General features: G+C 42.1%; 41 non-coding genes across 41 annotated transcripts; all 41 read left to right on the top strand.

The window, feature by feature from the left end:
* The first annotated feature begins 6,899 nt into the window (after positions 1-6,899).
* Positions 6,900-6,970, top strand: TRNAG-CCC (transfer RNA glycine (anticodon CCC)). The gene has a single exon. It is a non-coding gene; the product is annotated as a tRNA-Gly (tRNA).
* Positions 6,971-7,138: 168 nt separating this feature from the next.
* On the top strand, positions 7,139-7,209 carry TRNAG-CCC (transfer RNA glycine (anticodon CCC)). Its single transcript has one exon. It is a non-coding gene; the product is annotated as a tRNA-Gly (tRNA).
* Positions 7,210-7,605: 396 nt separating this feature from the next.
* Positions 7,606-7,676, top strand: TRNAG-CCC (transfer RNA glycine (anticodon CCC)). Its single transcript has one exon. It is a non-coding gene; the product is annotated as a tRNA-Gly (tRNA).
* Positions 7,677-7,842: 166 nt separating this feature from the next.
* TRNAG-CCC (transfer RNA glycine (anticodon CCC)) lies at positions 7,843-7,913 on the top strand. Its single transcript has one exon. It is a non-coding gene; the product is annotated as a tRNA-Gly (tRNA).
* A 170-nt stretch (positions 7,914-8,083) lies between these two features.
* On the top strand, positions 8,084-8,154 carry TRNAG-CCC (transfer RNA glycine (anticodon CCC)). Its single transcript has one exon. It is a non-coding gene; the product is annotated as a tRNA-Gly (tRNA).
* Positions 8,155-8,323: 169 nt separating this feature from the next.
* On the top strand, positions 8,324-8,394 carry TRNAW-CCA (transfer RNA tryptophan (anticodon CCA)). The gene has a single exon. It is a non-coding gene; the product is annotated as a tRNA-Trp (tRNA).
* Positions 8,395-9,290: 896 nt separating this feature from the next.
* Positions 9,291-9,361, top strand: TRNAG-CCC (transfer RNA glycine (anticodon CCC)). Its single transcript has one exon. It is a non-coding gene; the product is annotated as a tRNA-Gly (tRNA).
* A 170-nt stretch (positions 9,362-9,531) lies between these two features.
* TRNAR-CCU (transfer RNA arginine (anticodon CCU)) lies at positions 9,532-9,602 on the top strand. The gene has a single exon. It is a non-coding gene; the product is annotated as a tRNA-Gly (tRNA).
* Positions 9,603-9,771: 169 nt separating this feature from the next.
* On the top strand, positions 9,772-9,842 carry TRNAG-CCC (transfer RNA glycine (anticodon CCC)). Its single transcript has one exon. It is a non-coding gene; the product is annotated as a tRNA-Gly (tRNA).
* A 1,824-nt stretch (positions 9,843-11,666) lies between these two features.
* Positions 11,667-11,737, top strand: TRNAG-CCC (transfer RNA glycine (anticodon CCC)). The gene has a single exon. It is a non-coding gene; the product is annotated as a tRNA-Gly (tRNA).
* Positions 11,738-12,028: 291 nt separating this feature from the next.
* Positions 12,029-12,099, top strand: TRNAR-CCU (transfer RNA arginine (anticodon CCU)). The gene has a single exon. It is a non-coding gene; the product is annotated as a tRNA-Arg (tRNA).
* Positions 12,100-12,390: 291 nt separating this feature from the next.
* TRNAG-CCC (transfer RNA glycine (anticodon CCC)) lies at positions 12,391-12,461 on the top strand. The gene has a single exon. It is a non-coding gene; the product is annotated as a tRNA-Gly (tRNA).
* A 291-nt stretch (positions 12,462-12,752) lies between these two features.
* Positions 12,753-12,823, top strand: TRNAR-CCU (transfer RNA arginine (anticodon CCU)). Its single transcript has one exon. It is a non-coding gene; the product is annotated as a tRNA-Arg (tRNA).
* A 422-nt stretch (positions 12,824-13,245) lies between these two features.
* TRNAR-CCU (transfer RNA arginine (anticodon CCU)) lies at positions 13,246-13,316 on the top strand. The gene has a single exon. It is a non-coding gene; the product is annotated as a tRNA-Arg (tRNA).
* A 499-nt stretch (positions 13,317-13,815) lies between these two features.
* Positions 13,816-13,886, top strand: TRNAG-CCC (transfer RNA glycine (anticodon CCC)). The gene has a single exon. It is a non-coding gene; the product is annotated as a tRNA-Gly (tRNA).
* Positions 13,887-14,226: 340 nt separating this feature from the next.
* TRNAG-CCC (transfer RNA glycine (anticodon CCC)) lies at positions 14,227-14,297 on the top strand. Its single transcript has one exon. It is a non-coding gene; the product is annotated as a tRNA-Gly (tRNA).
* Positions 14,298-14,462: 165 nt separating this feature from the next.
* Positions 14,463-14,533, top strand: TRNAR-CCU (transfer RNA arginine (anticodon CCU)). Its single transcript has one exon. It is a non-coding gene; the product is annotated as a tRNA-Arg (tRNA).
* A 499-nt stretch (positions 14,534-15,032) lies between these two features.
* Positions 15,033-15,103, top strand: TRNAG-CCC (transfer RNA glycine (anticodon CCC)). Its single transcript has one exon. It is a non-coding gene; the product is annotated as a tRNA-Gly (tRNA).
* Positions 15,104-15,443: 340 nt separating this feature from the next.
* On the top strand, positions 15,444-15,514 carry TRNAG-CCC (transfer RNA glycine (anticodon CCC)). Its single transcript has one exon. It is a non-coding gene; the product is annotated as a tRNA-Gly (tRNA).
* Positions 15,515-15,854: 340 nt separating this feature from the next.
* On the top strand, positions 15,855-15,925 carry TRNAG-CCC (transfer RNA glycine (anticodon CCC)). The gene has a single exon. It is a non-coding gene; the product is annotated as a tRNA-Gly (tRNA).
* A 167-nt stretch (positions 15,926-16,092) lies between these two features.
* TRNAG-CCC (transfer RNA glycine (anticodon CCC)) lies at positions 16,093-16,163 on the top strand. Its single transcript has one exon. It is a non-coding gene; the product is annotated as a tRNA-Gly (tRNA).
* A 659-nt stretch (positions 16,164-16,822) lies between these two features.
* TRNAG-CCC (transfer RNA glycine (anticodon CCC)) lies at positions 16,823-16,893 on the top strand. Its single transcript has one exon. It is a non-coding gene; the product is annotated as a tRNA-Gly (tRNA).
* A 291-nt stretch (positions 16,894-17,184) lies between these two features.
* Positions 17,185-17,255, top strand: TRNAG-CCC (transfer RNA glycine (anticodon CCC)). Its single transcript has one exon. It is a non-coding gene; the product is annotated as a tRNA-Gly (tRNA).
* A 340-nt stretch (positions 17,256-17,595) lies between these two features.
* Positions 17,596-17,666, top strand: TRNAG-CCC (transfer RNA glycine (anticodon CCC)). Its single transcript has one exon. It is a non-coding gene; the product is annotated as a tRNA-Gly (tRNA).
* A 167-nt stretch (positions 17,667-17,833) lies between these two features.
* TRNAG-CCC (transfer RNA glycine (anticodon CCC)) lies at positions 17,834-17,904 on the top strand. Its single transcript has one exon. It is a non-coding gene; the product is annotated as a tRNA-Gly (tRNA).
* Positions 17,905-18,429: 525 nt separating this feature from the next.
* Positions 18,430-18,500, top strand: TRNAG-CCC (transfer RNA glycine (anticodon CCC)). Its single transcript has one exon. It is a non-coding gene; the product is annotated as a tRNA-Gly (tRNA).
* A 764-nt stretch (positions 18,501-19,264) lies between these two features.
* TRNAG-CCC (transfer RNA glycine (anticodon CCC)) lies at positions 19,265-19,335 on the top strand. The gene has a single exon. It is a non-coding gene; the product is annotated as a tRNA-Gly (tRNA).
* Positions 19,336-19,502: 167 nt separating this feature from the next.
* Positions 19,503-19,573, top strand: TRNAG-CCC (transfer RNA glycine (anticodon CCC)). The gene has a single exon. It is a non-coding gene; the product is annotated as a tRNA-Gly (tRNA).
* A 401-nt stretch (positions 19,574-19,974) lies between these two features.
* TRNAR-CCU (transfer RNA arginine (anticodon CCU)) lies at positions 19,975-20,045 on the top strand. Its single transcript has one exon. It is a non-coding gene; the product is annotated as a tRNA-Arg (tRNA).
* Positions 20,046-20,573: 528 nt separating this feature from the next.
* Positions 20,574-20,644, top strand: TRNAG-CCC (transfer RNA glycine (anticodon CCC)). Its single transcript has one exon. It is a non-coding gene; the product is annotated as a tRNA-Gly (tRNA).
* A 167-nt stretch (positions 20,645-20,811) lies between these two features.
* TRNAG-CCC (transfer RNA glycine (anticodon CCC)) lies at positions 20,812-20,882 on the top strand. Its single transcript has one exon. It is a non-coding gene; the product is annotated as a tRNA-Gly (tRNA).
* Positions 20,883-21,049: 167 nt separating this feature from the next.
* TRNAG-CCC (transfer RNA glycine (anticodon CCC)) lies at positions 21,050-21,120 on the top strand. Its single transcript has one exon. It is a non-coding gene; the product is annotated as a tRNA-Gly (tRNA).
* Positions 21,121-21,647: 527 nt separating this feature from the next.
* On the top strand, positions 21,648-21,718 carry TRNAG-CCC (transfer RNA glycine (anticodon CCC)). The gene has a single exon. It is a non-coding gene; the product is annotated as a tRNA-Gly (tRNA).
* Positions 21,719-21,885: 167 nt separating this feature from the next.
* On the top strand, positions 21,886-21,956 carry TRNAG-CCC (transfer RNA glycine (anticodon CCC)). Its single transcript has one exon. It is a non-coding gene; the product is annotated as a tRNA-Gly (tRNA).
* A 401-nt stretch (positions 21,957-22,357) lies between these two features.
* Positions 22,358-22,428, top strand: TRNAR-CCU (transfer RNA arginine (anticodon CCU)). The gene has a single exon. It is a non-coding gene; the product is annotated as a tRNA-Arg (tRNA).
* Positions 22,429-22,719: 291 nt separating this feature from the next.
* TRNAG-CCC (transfer RNA glycine (anticodon CCC)) lies at positions 22,720-22,790 on the top strand. The gene has a single exon. It is a non-coding gene; the product is annotated as a tRNA-Gly (tRNA).
* Positions 22,791-22,957: 167 nt separating this feature from the next.
* Positions 22,958-23,028, top strand: TRNAG-CCC (transfer RNA glycine (anticodon CCC)). Its single transcript has one exon. It is a non-coding gene; the product is annotated as a tRNA-Gly (tRNA).
* Positions 23,029-23,195: 167 nt separating this feature from the next.
* TRNAG-CCC (transfer RNA glycine (anticodon CCC)) lies at positions 23,196-23,266 on the top strand. The gene has a single exon. It is a non-coding gene; the product is annotated as a tRNA-Gly (tRNA).
* A 165-nt stretch (positions 23,267-23,431) lies between these two features.
* On the top strand, positions 23,432-23,502 carry TRNAG-CCC (transfer RNA glycine (anticodon CCC)). The gene has a single exon. It is a non-coding gene; the product is annotated as a tRNA-Gly (tRNA).
* Positions 23,503-23,668: 166 nt separating this feature from the next.
* TRNAG-CCC (transfer RNA glycine (anticodon CCC)) lies at positions 23,669-23,739 on the top strand. The gene has a single exon. It is a non-coding gene; the product is annotated as a tRNA-Gly (tRNA).
* A 165-nt stretch (positions 23,740-23,904) lies between these two features.
* On the top strand, positions 23,905-23,975 carry TRNAG-CCC (transfer RNA glycine (anticodon CCC)). Its single transcript has one exon. It is a non-coding gene; the product is annotated as a tRNA-Gly (tRNA).
* The last annotated feature ends 68 nt before the right edge of the window (positions 23,976-24,043 follow it).

Here is a 24,043-nt window from a genome sequence, read left to right as displayed (position 1 = left end):
TGAAAAATGATATGATATGTACATAATGCTAGCGGGGTTGTATTAAAGGATAATGAAAATGGAAAAGTTTTTGGACCTCATGCATTATGTGTGCTCATGCATTTGGGGGATACCCCTATCCCATCACGAGGGTACGGACGCGTACATCCAATGGCAGGACAACATCGTTATGCTTTGCATAGCGCTGCCGTGAAGATTACTAGTTCTAGCGGGTGTCCGGCCTAAGGGGCTCCCAGAGTATGCCCACCAGATAAGGAAAGTGGTCCAGCGGTGTGCGAACTAGCTGGTGAGCCCATACTCGCACGTATGGGCTATGTGTAGAGTATATGGTACACGTCTAAAATTACTCGTTAGGACAGCACCGTAGGGAAAACGAAATGAAAGATAGGTCCCATCATCTCATTGCATGTGATTGTTGCATTTAACCCCAATAGTGGGGTCACTTACTGAGTATTTCTTTAAATACTCAAACCCTGTGCTACTACATTTTTCAGGTTAAGGCAAGGCATTCATGTACGGCTGACGACGGCATCGCAACTCGAGACCATGGCACATGCATAGGATAGCGGTATTTATTTTCTTAGACTTAGGCTAGAATAGGATGTTTTTAACTTAAATGCTTCTTTATTTTATTTAGTCTTTTGTTGTGTCATTTTAAAGATGTTTTCGAAACATGTAAGTCCATGGCTGTATTTTAAGATAAAGGATATGTTTTATGGAATTTAAATGAAGTCTTCTGCAATCAATGTTTATGGTACGTATACAGTAGCGACCATAAATTAAGTAGAAAATTTTGGGTCGTTACATGGTAACCTTTCATTTGTATGTTAAAAGGCACTTAACTACTCGGTTACATAGGGCTTTCATTACATGGGCTAATATTCTTACAAGGGAGTGCATCTAGTGTAGTGGTATCATAGTACCCTCCCACGGTATTGATTAGGGTTTGATTCCCTAGATGCTCATTTCCATTTTGTTTACTCGAAAATATTGTTCTCGAAAGTGTTTAAGTAGGGCTTTCATTACATGGGCTAAGATTCTTACAAGGGAGCGCATCTAGTGTAGTGGTATCATAGTACCCTCCCACATTACTGATCGGGGTTTGATTCCCTGGATGTGCATTTTCATTTTATTTATTTGAAAATATTGTTCACGGGCTTGTTGGAGCGTGACTTAACTACAAACCCTTAGTCAAGGCTAAGATGACTAACGGACTGAACTGCTAGGTTACATAGGGCTTTCATTACATGGGCCAAGATTCATACAATGACCGTGGTTTCATTCCCCAGATGTGCATTTCAATTTTATTTATTTGAAAATATTTTTCTCGAAAGTGTTTAAGTCGGCCTATGATGCTCATGGAAAAAGATTCTTGGTAACCTTTTATTTGTATGTCGAAAGGCACTTAACCCCTCGGTTACATAGGGCTTTCATTACATGGGCTAAGATTCTTACAAGGGAGCGCATCAAGTGTAATGCTATCATAGTATCCTCCCACAGTACTCACCGGGATAAGCATTTCCATTTTACTTATTTGAAAATATTATTCTAGAAATTGTTTAAGTCGGTCAAGGATTCTCATCAGAAAAGATTCTTGGTAACCTTTCATTTGTATGTTGAAAGGCACTTCAGGCTTTCATTACATGGGCTAAGATTCTTATAAGGGAGCGCATCTAGTGTAGTGGTATCATAGTACACTCCCACGGTACTGATCGGGATTCGATTCCCCGGATATGTGCATTTCCATTTTACTTATTCAAAAATATTGTTCTCGAAAGTGTTTAAGTCGGCCTTGGACTTTCATGGAAAAAGATTCTTGGTACATTTTCATTTGTATGTTGAAAGGCACTTCTCGGTTACATAGGGCTTTCATTACATGGGCTAAGATTCTTACAAGGGTGCGTGTAACAGTACACCTTCTGAGGAGAGAGGAGAGAGAAAAAAAAAAGAAAGAAAGGGGGGCCCCCGCCGAAAATCACGAGATTTCGGCGGGATCCACTCAGGCTCCCGTAAACCCTAGGAGTGGCCGCCTCCTTTAGGGAGAAGGGAGCGCTAGTGTAGTTGAAGCAGGAGGAAGCCGACGTGCCACCGGAGAACGGACGAGCAACGACGCATCCACCGGCGACAATAGCCAAGCCCTGCGAGTTGGACCGTCGGGACTTTTAGACGAGGAAGACGCAGCGCAGGCGTGGGTCGACCCCCGGCATTCGGCGAGACGTCTCAGCCAGCGTGCAGCCCGCGTTCGGACACCACCCAGAGCCTCGTCTCCTTTGTGGCCCAAACCGGAGGCGCTCTAGAAACCCTACGTCGGCGGTGTTCGTCGCAGCCATCGGTTTCTGCTCCACCGGCGGCTTCGTGAACCTCCGGTTTTGCTAAGTGCGGCTTGGCGGCTCGACATCCGAATAGTATACCGATTCCTAGGTTTTCGACCCTTCCGAAGTCATTTTCGCCCTCGTTTCAACAATTTGAGGTCAGTATAATTCCATGTTTGACAAATAGCTTGCGATAGGGACGTACTTGGTAGCTAGACACGAGGGATAGTTGTGAAGGCGCTCTAAGTGTATCATGTTGTCTTATAGGAGGTAGTTAGGCGCTGGAGTTAGCATTGTGGGCGACTTCGGTCAAGGCCAAGGAGGTAAGTAACCTTACTGTTGGCGTTAGTTATGTATGTATGTTGGTGCGTGCCCTGTGGCCCTTGCATGCACCATACATTGTTGCTGTATGCTAGGTTAGATGTTTCTTGTCGTGAAATGATATGCATGCTTTGTTTAGTTTATGTATGTGATTCTTGCAGTGAATTGCTATGTATGCCATGTTTATGAATATGATGTTGTGACGCGTTTTGTCGCCCTGTATGTATGATAAGCTTGATTGACATCTCATGATGGTAATGAGAACCCCACATGCCATGAATAAGATGACTAGTATGCTAGGATATGCTTGCTCAATGTGGACCCGGTTATGCTATGTTATGCTTGCCTAATGTGAACCCGGTTATGCTATGTTATGCTTGCCTAATGTGAACCCGGTTATGCTATGTTATGCTAGCCTAATGTGAACCCGGTTATGCTATGTTATGCTTGCCTAATGTGAACCCGGTTATGCTATGTAATGCGGCGAGGGGATGGAGCATCGTATGTGTAATGCCATGGAGGTAAACCTTAAGAACCTCATGCACGCTATGGTTATGTACTTGGGGCACTCCCCCGTTATGCTACTGATGGTATGGATGCGTATGTTCGATATTGTGTTCGCCACGATATCATGCAGGCCCTCCTTTATCCGTGGCGTCCGGTATTGTATGTCATACATACCCGACCAAGCCAGGCCCAGGGAGTTCGCTTGTGAGCTCGCCTGGTGGGCCCACAGTCACACACGTGGGCCATGTGTGGGAAATTACCATGCATCCACCCCCGCCTGGACAAGGCAAGGGCCTAAGGCCATGGGAAGGAATGGAAGACAAACCTCTCTCTCAGTTTCGTCCTTCTAATATTGTGCGGCATGTATGGTAACGATGTGCGACATGTATGGGTATTCTGTGTGACATGTATGTGTGTTGCGTGCGTCATGTATGTGTATCGTGTGCGACTTGTAGATGTATTGTGTGCGACTGCTTGTATCCGAATGTATGAACATATGCTTAACCCCTACAGTGGGGCGACTTACTGGGTATTTTATATAATACTCAAGCCACGTGCTACCAATATTTTTCAGGAAAGGGCAAGGCTCCCATGTACGGGTGACGGTGGATGAGGCGAAGGGCCATGGAAATCTTGAGGAGGGTTTGTTGTGTCGTAGCGCCTGTTGGATTCTCTTGCGTTCTTAGTTTTGCGAATTGTTTTCTCTAGACTCTGTTGATTACTTCTAGGCTAGGTTGTCGCAATTGTTTTCCTAGGTATGAACTGCTTAAATTGATGAATGCATTTTCGTTATTGAGACTGTTCCATGTGAACTCTTGTCCTGTTGATTTGACGAGTATAAGGTAACGTCGCTAATTAGGGTGGAGAAAATTAGGGGCGTTACAGTGCGCATCTAGTGTAGCGTTATCATAGTACCCTCCCATGTTACCGACTGAGGTTCAATTCTCAGTATGCACATTTCCATTTTGTTTACTCGAAAATATTTTCTCGACATTATTTAAGGCGGCCTAGGATTCAAATGGCAAAAGAATCTTGGTAACCTTTTCATTTCTATCTCGAAAGGCACTTAACCCCTCGGTTACATAGGGAAGCGCATCTAGTGTTGGATCGGTATGGCAACCCTAGGGGGTGAATAAAGATTCTTGGTAACCTTTTCATTTGTATCTTGAAAGGCACTTAACCAGTCAGTTACATAGGGCTTTTATTACATGGGCTAAGGTTCTTTTAATGGAGCGCATCTAGTGTTGGATTGGTATGGGAACCTTGGGGTGAATAGGGTTTTAACAATAAAAATATTTAAGCTTGATTAATTTTTCTAATTATGAAACTTTTTACCAATGAGTAGAAAATGAAAATTAATATAACAAGATAGTTCAAGTCAAACTAATAATCAACCATAAGGAACTTAGAACATGGAATAAGTCACAATAATAATTTTGAAATTAAATAGGAAAGAGTTAAAAATATGACACCTTAGTTTTATAGTGGGTTGGTCAAACTCGACCTACTCCTCTCCCTAAGCGCCTCTTGAGAATTTACAAAAAGAACTTTTTCGACTCTTTCTACGGATCAGAGCCCAACCGCTACACCGCTCTTTTTACGAGTTCAAGAGCAAACTCAATCATTTCCACGGCGCAGGATCAAACCAATATAAGTATTTGAATTTGGTAGGAATACACCACAACTCTCTGAAAGTAGATTTACAATTTGGAGCATTCACGACTATTTCTTCACAACACAATAAAAATCTCTGTCAAGAATAAAATAATAAAAATAACACAACACAATAAAAATCTCTGTCAACAATAAGATAATAAAAATAAAATTGGAAACTTTAAGATGAAAAATTATGGAAGTCGTGTATTTTAACTGTGGGGAAGTTAATAGACATGAAAAGTAAATTAATTTTATTATTATATTTAAATATAATAATATAATATAAAAATAATAAAAAGTAATAGTCCAATGACAAATTCAAAGTTTATTATATATATAATAATATAATAATAATAAAAAGTAATTTGAGTAACCGTTAAATTAAAATTTCAAAATTTATTATAAATATAATAATATAATAATGATAAAAATGATGTGAGTAACTATCCAAATTTCAAAATATAAGAATATAATAATGTAATATAGTAATAATAAAAATCGATGTAAGTAACGGTTAGATTCAAATTTATATTTTGTATAAATAATTTTATTTAGAAATATGATAATAAGAAAACTCCACCATTTGTTACTCTTCCAAAATTATAAGTATCATACTTTGATTTCTCTATCATTTTGATTTAGCTACCACATCATCACGTCGGATATGTTGTCTCGACTGTAATTTCTTCGTTTTAACTCTTATTTTAGTGATGAACAGTCGTTGAAATCGTCATTCTCAACCTTATACTGTACAAATCAAAATACTGAAAATAGTTAATAATTAAAAAGTAGGTGGGTTATAATCAAAACATCATTCCACTAATTGATTAAAATTAATTAAATTCATATTAAGAGCTAAAAACCCAACATCTAGTGTAGTGGTATCATAGTATCTTCCTACATAGGGATTTCATTACATGGGCTAAGATACATACAAGGGAGCGCATCTAGAGTAGTAGTATCATAGTACCCTCCCATAGTACTGATCGGGATTCGATTCCCTAGATGTGCATATCAATTTTGTTTATTCGAAAATATTGTTCTCAACAGTGTTAAAGGTTAGCCTAGGATTCCCATTTTAAAAGATTCTTGGTAGCCTTTTCATTTGTTTAGTCGAAAGGAACTTAACCCCTCGATTACATAGGGCTTTCATTACATGGGCTAAAATACTTGCAAGGGAGCGCATCTTGTGTAGTGGTATCATAGTACCTTCACACGGTATTGACTGGGGTTCGATTTCTCAGATGCGCATGTCCATTTTGTTTACTCGAAAATATTTTTCTCGACAGTGTTAAAGGTTAGCCTAGGATTCCCATTTTAAAAGATTCTTGGTAGCCTTTTAATTTGTAACTCGAAAAGACCTGCTTTCATTACAAGGGAAAGATACTTGCAAGGGAGCGCATCTAGTATAGTGGTATCATAGTATCCTCCCACGATACTGAACGGGATTCGATTCCCCGGATGCGCATGACCATTTTGTTTACTAAAAAATATTGTTCTCGACAGTGTTTGAGGTTAGCCTAAGCTTACCATTTTAAAATATTCTTGGTAGCCTTTTCATTTGTAACTCGAAATGACCTTACCCCTCATTTACATAGGGATTTCATTATATGGGCTCAGATTCTTGCAAGGGAGCGCATCTAGTATAGTAGTATCACAGTACCCTCCCACAGTATTGATCGGGATTCGATTCCCCGGGAGCGCATGACCATTTTGTTTAATCAAAAATATTTTTCTCGATAGTGTTTAAGGTTAGCAAGGATTCCCATTTTAAAAGATTCTTGGTAGCCTTTTCATTTGTAAGTTGAAAAGACCTAAACCCCTCGGTTACATAGGGCTTTCAGTACATGGGCTAAGATAATTGCAATGGACCGCATCTAGTGTAGTGGTATCATAGTACCCTCCCACAGTCGGGGTTCGATTCCCGAGATGCGCATGACCATTTTGTTTACTCGAAAATATTGTTCTCGACAGTGTTTGAGGTTAGCCTACGATTCCCATTTAAAAAAATTCTTGGTAGCCTTTTCATTTGTAACTCGAAACGACCTTAACCCCTCGGTTACATAGGGCTTTCATTACATGGGCTAAGATAATTGCAAGGGAGCGCATCTAGTGTAGTGGTATCATAGTACCCTCCCACGGTACTGATCGGGGTTCGATTCCCCGGATGCGCATGACCATTTTCTTTACTCGAAAATATTGTTCTCGACAGTGTTTGAGGTTAGCCTAAGATTCCCATTTAAAAAGGTTCTTGGTTAGCCTTTTCATTTGTAACTCGAAAAGACCTTAACCCCTCGGTTACATAGGGCTTTCATTACATGGGCTAAGATACTTGCAAGGGAGCGCATCTAGTGTAGTGGTATCATAGTACCCTCCCACGGTACTGACCGGGGTTCGATTCCCCGAATGCGCATGACCATTTTGTTTACTCGAAAATATTGTTCTCAACAGTGTTTAAGGTGTTAGCCTAGGATTCCTATTTTAAAAGATTCTTGGTAGCCTTTTCATTTGTAAGTCGAAAAGACCTTAACCCCTCCGTTACATAGGGCTTTCATTACATGGGCTAAGATAATTGCAATGGAGCGCATCAAGTGTAGTGGTATCATAGTCCCCTCCAACGATATTGACCGGGGTTCGATTCCCCGGATGTGCATGACCATTTTGTTTACGTTCTCGACAGTGTTTGAGGTTAGCCTAAGATACCCATTTTAAAAGATTCTTGGTAGCCTTTTCATTTGTAACTCGTAAAGACCTTAACCCCTCGGTTACATAGGGCTTTCATTACATGGGCTAAAATACTTGCAATGGAGCGCATCTAGTGTAGTGGTATCATAGTACCCTCCCACGGTACTGACCGGGGTTCGATTCCCCGGATGTGCATGACCATTTTGTTTACTCAAAAATATTGTTCCCAGCCGTGTTTAAGGTTAGCCTAGGATTCCCATTTTAAAAGATTCTTGTTAGCCTTTTCATTTGTAACTCGAAAAGACCTTAACCCCTCGAATACATATGGTTTCATTACATGGGCTAAGATAATTGCAAGGGAGCACATCTAGTGTAGTGGTATCATAGTACCCTCCCACGGTACTGATCGGGGTTCGATTCCCCGGATGCGCATGACCAATTTTCTTTACTCGAAAAATATTGTTCTGGACAGTGTTTGAGGTTAGCCTAAGATTCCCATTTAAAAAGGTTCTTGGTTAGCCTTTTCATTTGTAACTCGAAAATACCTTAACCCCTCAGTTACATAGGGCTTAAATTACATGAGCTAAGATACTTGCAAGGGAGCGCATCTAGTGTAGTGGTATCATAGTACCCTCCCACGGTACTGATCGGGGTTCGATTCCCCGGATGCGCATGACCATTTTGTTTACTTGAAAATATTGTTCTCAACAGTGTTTAAGGTGTTAGCCTAGGATTCCTATTTTAAAAGATTCTAGGTAAACTTTTCATTTGTAAGTCGAAAAGACCTTAACCCCTCGGTTACATAGGGCTTTCATTACATGGGCTAAGATAATTGCAATGGAGCGCATCTAGTGTAGTGGTATCATAGTCCCCTCCAACGGTATTGACCGGGGTTCGATTCCCCGGATGCGCATGACCATTTTGTTTACGTTCTCGACAGTGTTTGAGGTTAGCCTAAGATACCCATTTAAAAAGATTCTTCGTAGCCTTTTCATTTGTAACTCGCAAAGACCTTAACCCCTCGGTTACATAGGGCTTTCATTACATGGGCTAAGAAGATACTTGCAAGGGAGCGCATTTAGTGTAGTGGTATCATAGTACCCAACCATGGTATTGACCGGGGTTCGATTCCCTAGATGCGCATGACCATTTTGTTTACTAAAAAAATATTGTTCTCGACAATGTTTGAGGTTAGCCTAAGATTCCCATTTAAAAAGTTTCTTGGTAGCCTTTTCATTTGTAACTCGAAAAGACCTTAACCCCTCGGTTACATAGGGCTTTCATTACATGGGCTAAGATACTCTCAAGGGAGCGCATTGTAGTGGTAACATAGTACCCTCCCACGGTATTGACTGGGTTTGATTCCCGGGATGCGCATGAGACCATTTTGTTTACTAAAAATTATTGTTCTCGACAGTGTTTGAGGTTAGCCTAAGATTCCCATTTAAGGTTAGCCTAGGATTCCCATTTTAAAAGATTCTTGTTAGCCTTTTCATTTGTAACTCGAAAAGACCTTAACCCCTCGGTTACATAGGGCTTTCAGTACATGGGCTAAGATAATTGCAAGGGAGCACATCTAGTGTAGTGGTATCATAGTACCCTTCCACGGTACTAACCGGGGTTCGATTCCACGGATGCGCATGACCATTTTCTTTACTCGAAAATATTGTTCTCGATAGTGTTTGAGCTTAGCCTAAGATTCCCATTTAAAAAGATTCTTGGTTAGCCTTTTCATTTGTAACTCGAAAAGACCTTAACCCCTCGGTTACATGGGGCTTTCATTACATGGGCTAAGATAATTGCAAGGGAGCGCATCTAGTGTAGTGGTATCATAGTACCCTCCCACGGTACTGATCGGGGTTCGATTCCCCGGATGCGCATGACCAATTTTCTTTACTCGAAAAATATTGTTCTGGACAGTGTTTGAGGTTAGCCTAAGATTCCCATTTAAAAAGGTTCTTGGTTAGCCTTTTCATTTGTAACTCGAAAATACCTTAACCCCTCAGTTACATAGGGCTTAAATTACATGAGCTAAGATACTTGCAAGGGAGCGCATCTAGTGTAGTGGTATCATAGTACCCTCCCACGGTACTGATCGGGGTTCGATTCCCCGGATGCGCATGACCATTTTGTTTACTTGAAAATATTGTTCTCAACAGTGTTTAAGGTGGTAGCCTAGGATTCCTATTTTAAAAGATTCTAGGTAGACTTTTCATTTGTAACTCGAAAAGACCTTAACCCCTCGGTTACATAGGGCTTTCATTACATCGGTTAAGAAACTTGCAAGGGAGCGCATCTAGTGTAGTGGTATCATAGTACCCTCCCACGGTATTGACCGGGGTTTGATTCACCGGATGCGCATGACAACTTTGTTTACTCGCAAATATTGTTCTCGACAGTGTTTGAGGGTAGCCTAAGATTCTTGGTTGCCTTTTCATTTGTAACTCGAAAAGACCTTAACCGGTTACGTAGGGCTTTCATTACATGGGCTAAGATACTTGCAAGGGAGCGCACCTAGTGTAGTGGTATCATAGTACCCTCCCACAGTACTGACCGTGGTTCGATTCCCCGAATGCGCATGACTATTTTGTTTACTTGAAATTTTGTTCCCATTTTAAAAGATTCTTGGTAGCCTTTTCATTTGTAACTCGAAAAGACCTTAACCCCTCGGTTACATAGGGGTTTCATGGCATGGGCTAAGATACTTGCAAGGGAGCGCATCTAGTGTAGTGGTATCATAGTACCCTCCCACGGTATTGACCGGGGTTTGATTCACCCGATGCGCATGACAACTTTGTTTACTCGAAAACATTGTTCTCTGTTTGAGGTTAGTCTAAGATTCTTGGTAGCCTTTTCATTTGTAACTCGAAAAGACCTTAACCCCTCGGTTACATAGGGCTTTCATTACATGGGCTAAGATACTTGCAAGGGAGCGCATCTAGTGTATTAGTATCATAGTACCCTCACACGGTACTGACCGGGGTTCGATTCCCCGGATGCGCATGACCATTTTGTTTACTCGAAAATATTGTTCTCGACAGTGTTTGAGGTTAGCCTAAGATTCCCATTTAAAAAGATTCTTAATTAGCCTTTTCATTTGTTACTCGAAAAGACCTTAACCCTCGGTTACATAGGGGTTTCATGGCATGGGGTAAGATACTTGCAAGGGAGCGCATCTAGTGTAGTGGTATCATAGTACCCTCCCACGGGACTGGGGTTTGATTCACCGGATGCGGATGACAACTTTGTTAACTCGAAAATATTTTTCTCGACAGTGTTTGAGGTTAGCCTAAGATTCTTGGTAGCCTTTTCATTTGTAAGTCGAAAAGACCTTAACCCCTCGGTTACATAGGGCTTTCATTACATGGGCTAAGATACTTGCAAGGGAGCGCATCTAGTGTAGTGGTATCATAGTACCCTCCTACGGTACTGACCGGGGTTCGATTCCCCAAATGCGCATGACCATATTTTGTTTACTAAAAAATATTGTTCTCTGAGGTTAGCCTAGGACTCCCATTTTAAAAGATTCTTGGTAGCCTTTTCATTTGTAACTCGAAAAGACCTTAACCCCTCGGTTACATAGGGCTTTCATTACATGGGCTAAGATACTTGCAAGGGAGCGCACCCTCCCATGGTAGCCTTTTCATTTGTAACTCGAAAAGACTTTAACCCCTCGGTTACATAGGGCTTTCATTACATGGGCTAAGATACTTGCAAGGGAGCGCATCTAGTGTAGTGGTATCATAGTACCCTCCCATGGTAGCCTTTTCAGTTGTAACTCGAAAAGACCTTAACCCCTCGGTTACATGGGGCTTTCATTACATGAGCTAAGATACTTGCAAGGGAGCGCATCTAGTGTAGTGGTATCATAGTACCCTCCCATGGTAGCCTTTTCAGTTGTAACTCGAAAAGACCTTAACCCCTCGGTTACATAGGGCCAAGGGAGCGCATCTAGTGTAGTGGTATCATAGTACCCTCCCACGGTATTGACCGGGGTTTAATTCATCGGATGCGCATGACCATTTTGTTTACTTGAAATTCTGTTCTCAACAGTGTTTAAGGTTAGCCTAGGATTGATTCCCATTTTAAAAGATTCTTGGTAGTCTTTTCATTTGTAAGTCGAAAAGACCTTAACCCCTCGGTTAGATAGGGCTTCATTAGATGGGCTAATATACTTGTGAGGGAGCGCATCTAGTGTAGTGGTATCATAGTACCCTCCCACGGTACTGACCGGGGTTCGATTCCCCGGATGCGCATGACCATATTTTGTTTACTAAAAAATATTGTTCTCGTGTTTGAGGTTAGCCTAGGACTCCCATTTTAAAACATTCTTGTGGTAGCCTTTTCATTTGTAACTCGAAAAGACCTTAACCCCTCGGTTACATAGGGCTTTCATTACATGGTTTAAGATACTTGCAAGGGAGCGCTCTAGTGTAGTGGTATCATAGTACCCTCCCATCGTAGCCTTTTCAGTTGTAACTCGAAAAGACCTTAACCCCTCGTTTACATAGGGCTTTCATTAGATGGGCTAATATACTTGCGAGGGAGCGCATCTAGTGTAGTGGTATCATAGTACCCTCCTACGGTACTGATCGGGGTTCGATTCCCCGGATGCGCATGACCATTTTGTTTACTAAAAAATATTGTTCTCGACAGTGTTTGAGGTTAGCCTAGGACTCCCATTTTAAAAGATTCTTGGTAGCCTTTTCATTTGTAACTCGAAAAGACCTTAACCCCTCGGTTACATAGGGCTTTCATTACATGGGCTAAGATACTTGCAAGGGAGCGCTCTAGTGTAGTGGTATCATAGTACCCTCCCGTGGTAGCCTTTTCAATTGTAACTCGAAAAGACCTTAACACCTCGGTTACATAGGGCTTTCATTAAATGGGCTAAGAAACTTGCAAGGCAGCGCATCTAGTGTAGTGGTATCATAGTACCCTCCCACAGTACTGACCGGGGTTCGATTCCCCGGATGCGCATGACCATATTTTGTTTACTAAAAAATATTGTTCTCGAGTTTGAGGTTAGCCTAGGACTCCCATTTTAAAAGATTCTTGTGGTAGCCTTTTCATTTGTAACTCGAAAAGACCTTAACCCCTCGGTTACATAGGGCTTTCATTACATGGTTTAAGATACTTGCAAGGGAGCGCTCTAGTGTAGTGGTATCATAGTACCCTCCCATGGTAGCCTTTTCAGTTGTAACTCGAAAAGACCTGAACCCCTCGTTTACATAGGGCTTTCATTAGATGGGCTAATATACTTGTGAGGGAGCGCATCTAGTGTAGTGGTATCATAGTACCCTCCTACGGTACTGACCGGGGTTCGATTCCCCGGATGCGCATCACCATTTTGTTTACTAAAAAATGCCATTTTGTTTACTAAAAAATATTGTTCTCGTGTTTGAGGTTAGCCTAGGACTCCCAATTTAAAAGATTCTTGTTGTAGCCTATTCATTTGTAACTCGAAAAGACCTTAACCCCACAGTTACATAGGGCTTTCATTACATGGGCTAAGATAATTGCAAGGGAGCGCATCTAGTGTAGTTGTATCATAGTACCCTCCCACGGTACTGACCGGGGTTCGATTCCCCGGATGCGAATGACCATATTTTGTTTACTAAAAAATATTGTTCTCGTGTTTGAGGTTAGCCTAGGACTCCATTTTAAAAGATTCTTGGTAGCCTTTTCATTTGTAACTCGAAAAGACCTTAACCCCTCGTTTACATAGGGCTTTCATTAGATGGGCTAATATACTTGCGAGGGAGCGCATCTAATGTAGTGGTATCATAGTACCCTCCTACGGTACTGACCGGGGTTCGATTCCCCGGATGCGCATGACCATTTTGTATACTAGAAAATATTGTTCTCGTGTTTGAGGTTAGCCTAGGACTCCCATTTTAAAAGATTCTTGGTAGCCTTTTCATTTGTAACTCGAAAAGACCTTAACCCCTCGTTTACATAGGGCTTTCATTAGATGGGCTAATATACTTGCGAGGGAGCGCATCTAGTGTAGTGGTATCATAGTACCCTCCTACGGTACTGACCGCCATTTTGTTTACTAAAAAATATTGTTCTCGACAGTGTTTGAGGTTAGCCTAGGACTCCCATTTTAAAAGATTCTTGGTAGCCTTTTCATTTGTAACTCGAAAAGACCTTAACCCCTCGGTTACATATGGCTTTCATTACATGGGCTAAGATACTTGCAAGGGAGCGCTCTAGTGTAGTGGTATCATAGTACCCTCCCGTGGTAGCCTTTTCAATTGTAACTCGAAAAGACCTTAACCCCACAGTTACATAGGGCTTTCATTAGATGGGCTAAGATAATTGCAAGGGAGCGCATCTAGTGTAGTTGTATCATAGTACCCTCCCACGGTACTGACCGGGGTTCGATTCCCCGGATGCGCATGACCATATTTTGTTTACTAAAAAATATTGTTCTCGTGTTTGAGGTTAGCCTAGGACTCCCATTTTAAAAGATTCTTGTGGTAGCCTTTTCATTTGTAACTCGAAAAGACCTTAACCCCTCGGTTACATAGGGCCTTTTCATTTGTAACTCGAAAAGACCTTAACCCCTCGGTTACATAGGGCTTTCATTACATGGGCTAAGATACTTGCAAGGGAGCGCTCTAGTGTAGTGGTATCATAGTACCCTCCCGTGGTAGCCTTTTCAGTTGTAACTCGAAAAGACCTTAACCCCTCATTTACATAGGGCTTTCATTACATGGGCTAAGATAATTGCAAGGGAGCGCATCTAGTGTAGTTGTATCATAGTACCCTCCCACGGTACTGACCGGGGTTCGATTCCCCGGATGCGCATGACCATATTTTGTTTACTAAAAAATATTGTTCTCGTGTTTGAGGTTAGCCTAGGACTCCCATTTTAAAAGATTCTTGGTAGCCTTTTCATTTGTAACTCGAAAAGACCTTAACCCCTCGTTTACATAGGGCTTTCATTAGATGGGCTAATATACTTGCGAGGGAGCGCATCTAATGTAGTGGTATCATAGTACCCTCCTACGGTACTGACCGGGGTTCGATTCCCCGGATGCGCATGACCATTTTGTATACTAGAAAATATTGTTCTCGTGTTTGAGGTTAGCCTAGGACTCCCATTTTAAAAGATTCTTGGTAGCCTTTTCATTTGTAACTCGAAAAGACCTTAACCCCTCGTTTACATAGGGCTTTCATTAGATGGGCTAATATACTTGCGAGGGAGCGCATCTAGTGTAGTGGTATCATAGTACCCTCCTACGGTACTGACCGCCATTTTGTTTACTAAAAAATATTGTTCTCGACAGTGTTTGAGGTTAGTCTAGGACTCCCATTTTAAAAGATTCTTGGTAGCCTTTTCATTTGTAACTCGAAAAGACCTTAACCCCTCGGTTACATATGGCTTTCATTACATGGGCTAAGATACTTGCAAGGGAGCGCTCTAGTGTAGTGGTATCATAGTACCCTCCCGTGGTAGCCTTTTCAATTGTAACTCGAAAAGACCTTAACCCCACAGTTACATTGGGCTTTCATTACATGGGCTAAGATAATTGCAAGGGAGCGCATCTAGTGTAGTTGTATCATAGTACCCTCCCACGGTACTGACCGGGGTTCGATTCCCCGGATGCGCATGACCATATTTTGTTTACTAAAAAATATTGTTCTCGTGTTTGAGGTTAGCCTAGGACTCCCATTTTAAAAGATTCTTGTGGTAGCCTTTTCATTTGTAACTCGAAAAGACCTTAACCCCTCGGTTACATAGGGCCTTTTCATTTGTAACTCGAAAAGACCTTAACCCCTCGGTTACATAGGGCTTTCATTACATGGGCTAAGATACTTGCAAGGGAGCGCTCTAGTGTAGTGGTATCATAGTACCCTCCCATGGTAGCCTTTTCAGTTGTAACTCGAAAAGACCTTAACCCCTCAGTTACATAGGGCTTTCATTACATGGGCTAAGATAATTGCAAGGCAGCGCATCTAGTGTAGTGGTATCATTGTATCCTCCCATGGTACTGACCGGGGTTCGATTCCCCGGATGCGCATGACCATATTTTGTTTACTAAAAAATATTGTTCTCATGTTTGAGGTTAGCCTAGGACTCCCATTTTAAAAGATTCTTGTGGTAGCCTTTTCATTTGTAACTCGAAAAGACCTTAACCCCTCGGTTACATAGGGCCTTTTCATTTGTAACTCGAAAAGACCTTAACCCCTCGGTTACATAGGGCTTTCATTACATGGGCTAAGATACTTGCAAGGGAGCGCTCTAGTGTAGTGGTATCATAGTACCCTCCCGTGGTAGCCTTTTCAGTTGTAACTCGAAAAGACCTTAACCCCTCAGTTACATAGGGCTTTCATTACATGGGCTAAGATAATTGCAAGGGAGCGCATCTAGTGTAGTTGTATCATAGTACCCTCCCACGGTACTGACCGGGGTTCGATTCCCCGGATGCGCATGACCATATTCTTTACTTAAAAATATTGTTCTCAACAGTGTTTAAGGTTAGCCTAGGATTCCTATTTTAAAAGATTCTTATAAGCCTTTTCATTTGTAACTCGAAAAGACCTTAACACCTCGGTTACATAGGGCTTTCATTACATGGGCTAAGAAACTTGCAAGGCAGTGCATCTAGTGTAGTGGTATCATAGTACCCTCCCACGGTACTGACCGGGGTTCGATTCCCCGGGTGCGCATGACCATATTTTGTTTACTAAAAAATATTGTTCTCGTGTTTGAGGTTAGCCTAGGACTCCCATTTTAAAAGATTCTTGGTAGCCTTTTCATTTGTAACTCGAAAAGACCTTATCCCCTCGGTTACATAGGGCTCCCCTCGGTTACATAGGGCTTTCATTACATGGGCTAAGAAACTTGCAAGGGAGCGCATCTAGTGTAGTGGTATCATAGTACCCTCCCACATTACTGACCGGGGTTCGATTCCCCGGATGCGCATGACCATATTTTGTTTACTAAAAAATATTGTTCTCGTGTTTGAGGTTAGCCTAGGACTCCAATTTTAAAAGATTCTTTGTAGCCTTTTCATTTGTAACTCGAAAAGACCTTAACCCCTCGTTTACATAGGGCTTTCATTAGATGGGCTAATATACTTGCGAGGGAGCGCATCTAGTGTAGTGGTATCATAGTACCCTCCTACGGTACTGACCGAGGTTCGATTCCCTGGATGCGCATGACCATTTTGTTTAATAAAAAATATTGTTCTCGACAGTGTTTGAGGTTAGCCTAGGACTCCCATTTTAAAAGATTCTTGGTAGCCTTTTCAGTTGTAACTCGAAAAGACCTTAACCCCACAGTTACATAGGGCTTTCATTACATGGGCTAAGATAATTGCAAGGGAGCGCATCTAGTGTAGTTGTATCATAGTACCCTCCCACGGTACTGACCGGGGTTCGATTCCCCGGATGCGCATGACCATATTTTGTTTACTAAAAAATATTGTTCTCGTGTTTGAGGTTAGCCTAGGACTCCCATTTTAAAAGATTCTTGTGGTAGCCTTTTCATTTGTAACTCGAAAAGACCTTAACCCCTCGGTTACATAGGGCTTTCATTACATGGGCAAAGATACTTGCAAGGGAGCGCTCTAGTGTAGTGGTATCATAGTACCCTCCCATGGTAGCCTTTTCAGTTGTAACTCGAAAAGACCTTAACCCCACAGTTACATAGGGCTTTCATTACATGGGCTAAGATAATTGCAAGGGAGCGCATCTAGTGTAGTTGTATCATAGTACCCTCCCACGGTACTGACCGGGGTTCGATTCCCCGGATGCGCATGACCATATTTTGTTTACTAAAAAATATTGTTCTCGTGTTTGAGGTTAGCCTAGGACTCCCATTTTAAAAGATTCTTGTGGTAGCCTTTTCATTTGTAACTCGAAAAGACCTTAACCCCTCGGTTACATAGGGCCTTTTCATTTGTAACTCGAAAAGACCTTAACCCCTCGGTTACATAGGGCTTTCATTACATGGGCTAAGATACTTGCAAGGGAGCGCTCTAGTGTAGTGGTATCATAGTACCCTCCCGTGGTAGCCTTTTCAGTTGTAACTCGAAAAGACCTTAACCCCACAGTTACATAGGGCTTTCATTACATGGGCTAAGATAATTGCAAGGGAGCGCATCTAGTGTAGTTGTATCATAGTACCCTCCCACGGTACTGACCGGGGTTCGATTCCCCGGATGCGCATGACCATTTTCTTTACTTAAAAATATTGTTCTCAACAGTGTTTAAGGTTAGCCTAGGATTCCCATTTTAAAAGATTCTTGTTAGCCTTTTCATTTGTAACTCGAAAAGACCTTAACACCTCGGTTACATAGGGCTTTCATTACATGGGCTAAGAAACTTGCAAGGCAACGCATCTAGTGTAGTGGTATCATAGTACCCTCCCACGGTACTGACCGGGGTTCGATTCCCCGGATGCGCATGACCATATTTTGTTTACTAAAAAATATTGTTCTCGTGTTTGAGGTTAGCCTAGGACTCCCATTTTAAAAGATTCTTGGTAGCCTTTTCATTTGTAACTCGAAAAGACCTTAACCCCTCGGTTACATAGGGCTTTCATTACATGGGCTAAGAAACTTGCAAGGGAGCGCATCTAGTGTAGTGGTATCATAGTACCCTCCCACATTACTGACTAGGGTTCGATTCCCCGGATGCGCATGACCATATTTTGTTTACTAAAAAATATTGTTCCCGTGGTTGAGGTTAGCCTAGGACTCCCATTTTAAAAGATTCTTGGTAGCCTTTTCATTTGTAACTCGAAAAGACCTTAACCCCTCGTTTACATAGGGCTTTCATTAGATGGGCTAATATACTTTCGAGGGAGCGCTCTAGTGTAGTGGTATCATAGTACCCTCCCATGGTATCCTTTTCAGTTGTTACTCGAAAAGACCTTAACCCCACAGTTACATAGGGCTTTCATTACATGGGCTAAGATAATTGCAAGGGAGCGCATCTAGTGTAGTTGTATCATAGTACCCTCCCACGGTACTGACCGGGGTTCGATTCCCCGGATGCGCATGACCATATTTTGTTTACTAAAAAATATTGTTCTCGTGTTTGAGGTTAGCCTAGGACTCCCAATTTAAAAGATTCTTGTGGTAGCCTATTCATTTGTAACTCGAAAAGACCTTAACCCCTCGGTTACATGGGGCTTTCATTACATGGGCTAAGATACTTGCATGGGAGCGCTCTAGTGTAGTGGTATCATAGTACCCTCCCATGGTAACCTTTTCAGTTGTAACTCGAAAAGACCTTAACCCCACAGTTACATAGGGCTTTCATTACATGGGCTAAGATAATTGCAAGGCAGCGCATCAAGTGTAGTGGTATCATAGTATCCTCCCATGGTACTGACTGGGGTTCGATTCCCCGATGCGCATGACCATATTTTGTTTACTAAAAAATATTGTTCTCGTGTTTGAGGTTAGCCTAGGACTCCCATTTTAAAAGATTCTTGTGGTAGCCTTTTCAGTTGTAACTCGAAAAGACCTTAACCCCTCAGTTACATAGGGCTTTCATTACATGGGCTAAGATAATTGCAAGGCAGCGCATCTAGTGTAGTGGTATCAAAATATCCTCCCATGGTACTGACCGGGGTTCGATTCCCCGGATCCGCATGACCATATTTTGTTTACTAAAAAATATTGTTCTCGTGTTTGAGGTTAGCCTAGGACTCCCATTTTAAAAGATTCTTGTTAGCCTTTTCATTTGTAAATCGAAAAGACCTTAACCCCTCGGTTACATAGGGCTTTCATTACATGGGCTAAGATAACTGCAAGGGAGCGCATCTAGTGTAGTGGTATCATAGTACCCTCCCACGGTACTGACCGGTGTTCGATTCCCCGGATGCGCATGACCATTTTCTTTACTTAAAAATATTGTTCTCAACAATGTTTAAGGTTAGCCTAGGATTCCCATTTTAAAAGATTCTTGTTAGCCTTTTCATTTGTAACTCGAAAAGACCTTAACACCTCGGTTACATAGGGCTTTCATTACATGGGCTAAGAAACTTGCAAGGCAGCGCATCTAGTGTAGTGGTATCATAGTACCCTCCCACGGTACTGACCGGGGTTCGATTCCCCGAATGCGCAAGACCATATTTTGTTTACTAAAAAATATTGTTCTCGTGTTTGAGGTTAGCCTAGGACTCCCATTTTAAAAGATTCTTGGTAGCCTTTTCATTTGTAACTCGAAAAGACCTTAACCCCTCGGTTACATAGGGCTTTCATTACATGGGCTAAGAAACTTGTAAGGGAGCGCATCTAGTGTAGTGGTATCATAGTACCCTCCCACATTACTGACCGGGGTTCGATTCCCCGGATGCAAATGACCATATTTTGTTTACTAAAAAATATTGTTCTCGTGGTTGAGGTTAGCCTAGGACTCCCATTTTAAAAGATTCTTGGCAGCCTTTTCATTTGTAACTCGAAAAGACCTTAACCCCTCGGTTACATAGGGCTTTCATTAGATGGGCTAATATACTTGCGAGGGAGCGCATCTAGTGTAGTGGTATCATAGTACCCTCCTACGGTACTGACCGGGGTTCGATTCCCCGGATGCGCATGACCATTTTGTTTACTAAAAAATATTGTTCTCGACAGTGTTTGAGGTTAGCCTAGGACTCCAATTTTAAAAGATTCTTGGTAGCCTTTTCATTTGTAAGTCGAAAAGACCTTAACCCCTCGGTTACATAGGGCTTCATTAGATGGGCTAATATACTTGCGAGGGAGCGCATCTAGTGTAGTGGTATTATAGTACCCTCCCACGGTACTGACCGGGGTTCGATAACCCGGATGCGCATGACCATTTGGTATACTAGAAAATATTGTTCTCAACAGTGTTTAAGGTTAGCCTAGGATTCCCATTTTAAAAGATTCTTGTTAGCCTTTTCATTTGTAACTCGAAAAGACCTTAACCCCTCGGTTACATAGGGCTTTCAATACATGGGCTAAGATACTTGCAAGGGAGCGCTCTAGTGTAGTGGTATCATAGTACCCTCCCATGGTAGCCTTTTCAGTTGTAACTCGAAAAGACCTTAACCCCTCAGTTACATAGGGCTTTCATTACATGGGCTAAGATAATTGCAAGGGAGCGCATCTAGTGTAGTGGTATCATAGTACCCTCCCACGGTACTGACCGGGGTTCGATTCCCCGGATGCGCATGACCATTTTGTTTACTAGAAAATATTGTTCTCAACAATGTTTAAGGTTAGCCTAGGATTCCCATTTTAAAAGATTCTTGTTAGCCTTTTCATTTGTAACTCGAAAAGACCTTAACCCCTCGGTTACATAGGGCTTTTATTACATGGGCTAAGATAATTGCAATGGAGCGCATCTAGTGTAGTGGTATCATAGTACCCTCCCACGGTACTGACCGGGGTTCGATTCCCCGGATGCGCATGACCATTTTCTTTACTTAAAAATATTGTTCTCAACAGTGTTTAAGGTTAGCCTAGGACTCCCATTTTAAATGATTCTTGGTAGCCTTTTCATTTGTAAGTCGAAAAGACCTTAACCCCTCGGTTACATAGGGCTTTCATTACATGGGCTAAGAAACTTGCGAGGGAGCGCATCTAGTGTAGTGGTATCATAGTACCCTCCCACGGTACTGACCGGGGTTCGATTCCCCGAATGCGCATGACCATATTTTGTTTACTAAAAAATATTGTTCTCGTGTTTGAGGTTAGCCTAGGACTCCCACTTTAAAAGATTCTTGGTAGCCTTTTCATTTGTAACTCGAAAAGACCTTAACCCCTCGTTTACATAGGGCTTTCATTAGATGGGCTAATATACTTGCGAGGGAGCGCATCTAGTGTACCGGTATCATAGTACCCTCTTACGGTACTGACCGGGGTTCGATTCCCCGGATGCGCATGACCATTTTGTTTACTAAAAAATATTGTTCTCGACAGTGTTTGAGGTTAGCCTAGGACTCCCATTTTAAAAGATTCTTGGTAGCCTTTTCATTTGTAACTCGAAAAGACCTTAACCCCTCGGTTACATAGGGCTTTCATTACATGGGCTAAGATACTTGCAAGGGAGCGCTCTAGTGTAGTGGTATCATAGTACCCTCCCGTGGTAGCCTTTTCAGTTGTAACTCGAAAAGACCTTAACCCCTCAGTTACATAGGGCTTTCATTACATGGGCTAAGATAATTGCAAGGGAGCGCATCTAGTGTAGTTGTATCATAGTACCCTCCCACGGTACTGACCGGGGTTCGATTCCCCGGATGCGCATGACCATTTTCTTTACTTAAAAATATTGTTCTCAACAGTGTTTAAGGTTAGCCTAGGATTCCCATTTTAAAAGATTCTTGTTAGCCTTTTCATTTGTAACTCGAAAAGACCTTAACACCTCGGTTACATAGGGCTTTCATTACATGGGCTAAGAAACTTGCAAGGCAGCGCATCTAGTGTAGTGGTATCATAGTACCCTCCCACGGTACTGACCGGGGTTCGATTCCCCGGATGCGCATGACCATATTTTGTTTACTAAAAAATATTGTTCTTGTGTTTGAGGTTAGCCTAGGACTCCCATTTTAAAAGATTCTTGGTAGCCTTTTCATTTGTAACTCGAAAAGACCTTAACCCCTCGGTTACATAGGGCTTTCATTACATGGGCTAAGAAACTTGCAAGGGAGCGCATCTAGTGTAGTGGTATCAGAGTACCCTCCCACATTACTGACCGGGGTTCGATTCCCCGGATGCGCATGACCATATTTTGTTTACTAAAAAATATTGTTCTCGTGGTTGAGGTTAGCCTAGGACTCCCATTTTAAAAGATTCTTGGTAGCCTTTTCATTTGTAACTCGAAAAGACCTTAACCCCTCGTTTACATAGGGCTTTCATTAGATGGGCTAATATACTTGCGAGGGAGCGCATCTAGTGTAGTGGTATCATAGTACCCTCCTACGGTACTGACCGGGGTTCGATTCCCCGGATGCGCATGACCATTTTGTTTACTAAAAAATATTGTTCTCGACAGTGTTTGAGGTTAGCCTAGGACTCCCATTTTAAAAGATTCTTGGTAGTCTTTTCATTTGTAACTCGAAAAGACCTTAACCCCTCGGTTACATAGGGCTTTCATTACATGGGCTAAGATACTTGCAAGGGAGCGCTCTATTGTAGTGGTATCATAGTACCCTCCCGTGGTAGCCTTTTCAGTTGTAACTCGAAAAGACCTTAACCCCACAGTTACATAGGGCTTTCATTACATGGGCTAAGATAATTGCAAGGGAGCGCATCTAGTGTAGTTGTATCATAGTACCCTCCCACGGTACTGACCGGGGTTCGATTCCCCGGATGCGCATGACCATATTTTGTTTACTAAAAAATATTGTTCTCGTGTTTGAGGTTAGCCTAGGACTCCCATTTTAAAAGATTCTTGTGGTAGCCTTTTCATTTGTAACTCGAAAAGACCTTAACCCCTCGGTTACATAGGGCTTTCATTACATGGGCTAAGATAATTGCAAGGGAGCGCATCTAGTGTAGTTGTATCATAGTACCCTCCCACGGTACTGACCGGGGTTCGATTCCCCGGATGCGCATGACCATTTTCTTTACTTAAAAATATTGTTCTCAACAGTGTTTAAGGTTAGCCTAGGATTCCCATTTTAAAAGATTCTTGTTAGCCTTTTCATTTGTAACTCGAAAAGACCTTAACACCTCGGTTACATAGGGCTTTCATTACATGGGCTAAGAAACTTGCAAGGCAGCGCATCTAGTGTAGTGGTATCATAGTACCCTCCCACGGTACTGACCGGGGTTCGATTCCCCGGATGCGCATGACCATATTTTGTTTACTAAAAAATATTGTTCTCGTGGTTGAGGTTAGCCTAGGACTCCCATTTTAAAAGATTCTTGGTAGCCTTTTCATTTGTAACTCGAAAAGACCTTAACCCCTCGGTTACATAGGGCTTTCATTACATGGGCTAAGATAATTGCAAGGGAGCGCATCTAGTGTAGTTGTATCATAGTACCCTCCCACGGTACTGACCGGGGTTCGATTCCCCGGATGCGCATGACCATTTTCTTTACTTAAAAATATTGTTCTCAACAGTGTTTAAGGTTAGCCTAGGATTCCCATTTTAAAAGATTCTTGTTAGCCTTTTCATTTGTAACTCGAAAAGACCTTAACACCCGGTTACATAGGGCTTTCATTACATGGGCTAAGAAACTTGCAAGGCAGCGCATCTAGTGTAGTGGTATCATAGTACCCTCCCACGGTACTGATCGGGGTTCGATTCCCCGGATGCGCATGACCATATTTTGTTTACTAAAAAATATTGTTCTCGTGTTTGAGGTTAGCCTAGGACTCCCATTTTAAAAGATTCTTGGTAGCCTTTTCATTTGTAACTCGAAAAGACCTTAACCCCTCGGTTACATAGGGCTTTCATTACATGGGCTAAGATAATTGCAAGGGAGCGCATCTAGTGTAGTGGTATCATAGTACCCTCCCACGGTACTGACCGGGGTTCGATTCCCCGGATGCGCATGACCACATTTTGTTTACTAAAAAATATTTTTCTCGACAGTGTTTGAGGTTAGCCTAGGACTCCCATT

This window comes from Cucurbita pepo, chromosome 18 (assembly GCF_057944985.1).
Source record: "Cucurbita pepo subsp. pepo isolate OVF chromosome 18, ASM5794498v1, whole genome shotgun sequence".
Taxonomy (NCBI): Eukaryota; Viridiplantae; Streptophyta; class Magnoliopsida; order Cucurbitales; family Cucurbitaceae; genus Cucurbita; species Cucurbita pepo.
The sequence above is the reverse complement of the archived record's forward strand: the minus strand, read 5'-3'. Positions and strand labels throughout refer to the sequence as shown.